Below are 6,372 nucleotides of genomic sequence, written 5' to 3'. Positions count from 1 at the left end.
AAGTTTTCCAACTCATCTATTCTCTTAGTCTTGCAATGATGCTCATCATGATTTGGTTTCTTGCAATATGCAAAAAGTAGTTTATCCTTCTTGTTGTTATTTTCCTTCTTATTGGAAGAAAAATTGCATTGTTGTGAGGAGGAAGATTGTTGTATCTCTAATTGTGATTTTGGCTTCCACTGCTTTTTCTTGTTGTTGGTGAAACTTTTGCCACCTTGATTTGATTGGTTCTCATTACTAGCCACTAATGTCGTAGACTTGGATGACTTTAGGATTCCCATATCTATCAACTCAGATTATTCAAACATTAATATTTCTACAAATGCATCAAATATAGGCTTAGTGAAGGTACTTCTAATGGTCAACCTATGAATGTTGTAACTAGAAACAAAGGATTTATACTTTGAAGATAGCCTCTTCAAGATGTGATGAATCAATCTATCATCCTTTATGGGATTACCACAATCCTTAAGTAGTGCTCTCAATTCATTGGCTTTTCTAACATAGTCTTGAATTGTGTCAAAATTCTTAGGATCCAATATAAGTAGATCATCCTCAATTTGGAATCCCTTTTCCTCATCCACCTTACCATACAAACCTTCAAGTTTCTCCCAAGCACCCTTGGCATCCTTAAAGCTAGAAATGTGGAAGAAGAGATCTCTATGAACATAACTCCTAATGATTCCTAAATCTTGGTTGTCTTTAACTTGCCAATCAACTAGTGCAACAACATCAGTGGGTTTTACAAATTATACCATCAACATATAGATTTAAACATTTTTCCATTAGTCTACTCCATATAATATCTTTTGATCTAGTATAACTATGTAATGTTAAAAGTGGAGTTTTAGATGAACCCATGATGCAAATAATTAAAAGACCACAAGAAAGAAAGAGAGTCACAAGAGCACAAGACACACCCCCCTATTCACTCAATCAAAGAACCCCCCCAAAAGTGACACTTTTGTCACTTTATGTGTAGTGCATTTACAAGAGGCCACTTATCAAAATGGACAAAAATGGGGTTCTTTTTTGTTGTTTACAACCTCCTTTTATAGTTCAAATCTAGTACTTAGAAATGTAACTTAGATATACAACAATTTTGAAGTCTAATCAAAGCAATAAAATGTAAAAAAGACCTATTTCTGAAAGTGGTATTTCTATCCACACAAGCCTATAATCTAATTATAGATCTAGAAAGTAGATGAAAAATTAAGCACTTTCAAAAAAAATAGAACTTGAAAATGTGTCTAGATGAGCCCGAACTAAGCCTTTGAAGTTGCAAAAATTAGGATTTGCGATTGCAAAATTTTTTAGGAACAGAGATCTTAAACATCCTCCACCAATGTGTAGATCATGAAATTCTACCCCAAAATAAAAAAAAAATGCTCAAAAAAAGTAGTCTATATGAGGGAGATATCGTTGTTTGAAAATCACCTCTATAATTATTTTTCTAGAATCGCTGCCATTGCATCTCAAAAAATCAATTGACTCTAGATTTCAACTTAGATGTTCGATTTTGATGAAACAAAAGTTGATTTGAGGTTTTTTTGACCTTTTGAATATGATGCCAATATCTGATTTGCACCAGCAAGCTCCAATCTTGTCCTAAAAATAATCTCTCCCACTAGCCTAAAAGGACAAATTTTTATAGAATTTCGGAAATAAAATGCAAATCTAAAAAGAAAAAATGTAGAGATGAAAAAATATTCAGATCTAAAAAATTAATTGCACATATCTAAAGAGATCATACCAATTTCTCAAATTAGGTCTTCAGGTTCTAGTTTGCAAAATTTTTTTGCCTCAAATTTGACTATGGTCTAGGGTAGGCAAATTTATAGTCAAAATTTATCGAATTGATCCTCCAAATGCAATAGTGAGGTCCACTTTGGTTCTAGACACTCCCAATGACTGTAGATACTCTAGATCTGAATCGTGGTCCTTTGAAAGGTGAAACAAAAATGGCCTCTAATGGCTATGTGAAGAGAAGCTCCCTTAGCTTTAATACCATGCAAGAATTTGGTATAGCTCTGATACCATGTAAGAATTTTCCTTAGAGAAAAATCACCCAAGATCAAGAAGCTCAAGCACTAGCACAATATGGACCAATAAAGTATGATCATAATAACAATATGAAAATGAAATTGATGTAGTACATACACACTAGGAGTGCTTTAATATAAAGGCCTCTAGACTGACTAGGAGTCAGCAAAATGATAATCCTCACAACTAAGCACATGTCCACCAAGAGTGGATTATCCTCCATTGAGCATAAAAGTTAGTGTGATGATGAGAGGATAAGCTTACATAGGTGTGTCACATAAAAAGATGTTGTAGACACCATGTGCTTAATTAGAGTGTGAACAACTATGTTGTCTACATAACAACTCAATTGATTATACAAACTCCTGTGTTGTAGACACCATGTGCTAAATTAGAAATGCCAACTATTGTGTTGGCAATAAGACAACTCATATGAGTATGCATACTCCTAGGTGTCTAACCTAATAAATAATAAAATAATGCATTAACCTAAGTTAACTTAAGTGTAGTGTAGTAATAATTAATTATTTACACTAACAAGAACTTGGTATGCAAGGTTGGACAAGCATCTGACAAAGCTTGGTTTAGCAAAGGTATGATGGATAGTAATCTATATTGGAAATAAATAGATGATGGATTGATAATTTTGGTGATATTTGTTGATGATATCATATTTGGAGGAAATGATAATGAAAGTGAAAAGTTTGTAGAAGAAATGGAGAAAGAATTTGAAATGAGCATGATAGGAGAAATGAAATATTTCCTATGATTACAGATTGTGTAGGTATAAAGAAGGAATCTTTATTTCTCAGACTAAGTATTTGAAAGATCTACTAAAAAGGTTTGGTTTGGAAACATGTAAACCCATTGGAACACCTATGGTAATTGGACACAAGTTATCTACAAAGGATGAGACACCTACAGTTGAGCAAAAAAAGTACAAATCTATGATTGGAGGATTGTAATATTTGACTCACACAAGGCTGGTTATAGCAAATGTAGTTGGAATTGTTGCAAGATTTCAAGCTGATCCTAGAGAAGAACATTATGCAACATTCAAAAGGATATTTAGATACCTGAAAGGAACAAGAAAGTTTGGATTGTGGATGACATATCTGATTATATTGATGTTGATTGGGCAGGTAGTATGGATGATAGAAAGAGCACCAGTGGTGGATCCTTCTTTCTTGGAGGAAGATTGGTTTCTTGGCAAAGCAAGAAGTAGGATTGTATCTCAAAAAGTACAGCTGAAGTAGAATATGTTGTAGTAGCAAACGGTTGTAATCAAGTTGTTTGGATGAAATAGATGCTGAAAGATATAAAGATAGAATTTAGTGAACCTATTGTCATACATTGTGACAACACAAGTACAATAAATATGTCTAAGAATCCAATGTTGCATTCTAAAACTAAGCATATTTCTATCAAGTATCACATATTGAGAGAGAAAGTTGCAGAAAAGGAAATTATATTAGAGTATGTATACACCAAAGAGAAGATTGTATATATTTTCACCAAGCCTTTTTCCAAAGAGACTTTTGAGTATTTGTGAAGTATGCTAGGGGTTATGCCTCTTGCTACATCAAAGTAGATAATTCAAGAGTGCATCAGTCTAGTGTAACAAAGCACAATTGTTTATTTGGACTGAATGTTGATTCTTCCTATATGGGGGAGTATTTGTGATGGAAAAAGTCATCTAGTACTCTCATTGGATGTTGTTTTTGAACAATGTCTTTAGATACTTGAGTAAGTTAGATACAGTTGTTATAGAGATTTATGATCGCTGGAACCTTTGACATTGATGTCAATGGGAGAGAAGTTACAACATGAAAAATAGTTTGAGCATGGAAAAATAGTTTGATATAGAGCACATTGAGGTATATCAATGGGGAAGAATGATTAATGAAGAGGATTTGAAAAGAAAGGTTAACAGTCTTTTGTAGTTGGTATTTTTGGAACAAGATATTTTTCATATATGTTGCCTTCAATGCCAAAGGGGGAGATTGTTGGAAGTATGAATACTGATGATACTTTAGTGGGGGAATATTGTAGAAACATAATTAGATCATTATCATGATGATATGTTACATTCATGACTATGTTTGTCATTGATGTCAATATAGCAGTTTTCTATGGTATCTAATAAAAGAACATTAGAAAGATCAAGTTCATATGGATAGATCATTGAGTATTTTCACTAGTGAGGTTAAAATGAGATACTACTAAGTGTCTAGTATATGAAGCTAACCTTGAAAGTATAAGATATTAAGTCTGGAAGAAGTTATGCAAGTTTTAGTGAAGACTATTTTGAGATAGAGTTTACAAAAGCATGTTCTAGTAAACTTGTTATATCTCTTAGCAGAGTTGTTATTTTGAGAAGCCGAAGTTAAAGATGTGAAGAAGACATTTTGGAGATGACATAGGTAAGCTCACTCATTATAATGTTATACCTAGAAAAATTTATTTAAGTTACAAGGAAAAAGGTTAATGTTATCGCAAAGTGTAACGTGTTCTTAATAAGGTCCTATAATAATTAATTGAGAAAGTGTAATAGCTGACTTAAGGACTTGTTTTATGGATTCGGTATAAAGGAAGGACATTTTCCTTTATCATGAATGTGAAAGAGAAATGATTTTAAGAAACATGAAGAGCGAAATGTGAAGATAAGAAGAGTAGAGAAAAGGTGAAGGAAACTTCATTGTTGAGGTTTTATTATGTGATCCAAAGTTTGATATTTGGATCCAAGGTTCATGACCTAGTCTAAAAGGTTTAACAGTGATTGGTCTGGTTGATAGGATAGAGGAAATAAGTTAAAGTATAGTACAAACAATTATTTTTCAAGGAATAGTTGAGAGATTAGTTGCATAATGAGTTCAGTGGTCTTACCCTAGAAGCTATTTGGATAGTGGGTCCTTCTGTCTTCTAGAACTCCCAACAGGGATTCAAAATCTCCTAACAGGGACTCATATGTACTAAATATTGTAATAGACTCCTAATAGGGTCCATACTCTAACAAAGAATATTTATATTAGTACATCATCTTGTGGGATTCATTCCCATTGGGGTTTTCCCTTTGATTAAGGGTTTCCCTAGTTAAAATATTTGGTGTAATTGTATATGTGCATCTTGTTATAGTTGCTGTTTACTTTGGTTGAATGGTTAAGATTATTTAAGGTTGATAAATGTTTTAAATATTGGACAACTGATTCACCCTCACTCCCCCTCTCAGTTATCTTGGTGGACTATTGTTTCTAACACTATCAACCAAAGTTGTCTTAGACAATCTACAAGCATTTCTTAAATAAGCAATTTTATGTTGCAAGAGAAGGTTCTAGATACTCAAAATTAATACATAGGGCCAATAAGCCTAAACAATACATATAGAGTTGGAAAAATACACCTTTGACATTTATTTTGGAAGTTTTGGTTGGCCCAACTTCAGAAGGGCATAACTTTTAAATCCTTGCTCCGATTTTCTATTATAACCTTTTTTTTGGAATTCTCAACTTTTGATCTACAAACTTGAATAAGTGCAAGTTCCCATCTGTCAAGTTTTTGTCACTCATTTGGGCATGTTTAGGCCTTCCAAACTAAGAACAAAGTTTTTGTACCAATAAATTCACAATAACTTCAGTGATACTTATGATATGACATTGAGCCTCACATAGCATATTTGATACTTATCCATTGCACTTCATAACCACATTTATGACTAAGATGAACCCCCACCTCTAAAATTATGACATTTTGAGCTCCTATGACTGACTTAATGAGTAGAAAGCTTCCACAGGCAACAACTCTGTATTAAGACAACCTTTATTTAAACAACTGACATGAAATATTTTTGGTTGATGCAAGATTGCTCTTACACCCAGGATGCCCCTACATTAAAAACCTTTTGTTTAGATCTTTGGGATCCATCTCTATATAGTGCATACTACCAATTATAAGTATGTTACATCTTGGATAAGTGGTTGAGTGACTAAAATATCAAGATAACTATCTACATATTGAACATCTTCCTCAAATTATCTTCAAGATGAAATATGTTCATACAATAGATAAGCTAAGGGTTAGACATTTTCTATTGGTAACACATGAATAACTAATTCCCTTAGTATCATTATTGTAAGATTTTGGCTATGGAGAAAGTAACCTAAGATCTAAGGGCCTAATGGAAAGCACAATGACAAGAGATGATAAATGTGATAGAAATAAATTGTATTCTTAGCAAGAATGCAATATAATTTAATTGATAGTACATAGAAGACCCTTTAGTTAATAGACCCCTTGGGATAAGTAAATTGAGAGGTGCCAACCTCATACTTC

The sequence above is a fragment of the Cupressus sempervirens genome, chromosome 1, assembly GCF_028749045.1.
Source record: "Cupressus sempervirens isolate cs-2001-9-10 chromosome 1, ASM2874904v1, whole genome shotgun sequence".
Taxonomy (NCBI): Eukaryota; Viridiplantae; Streptophyta; class Pinopsida; order Cupressales; family Cupressaceae; genus Cupressus; species Cupressus sempervirens.
Note: the sequence above shows the minus strand (reverse complement) of the source record.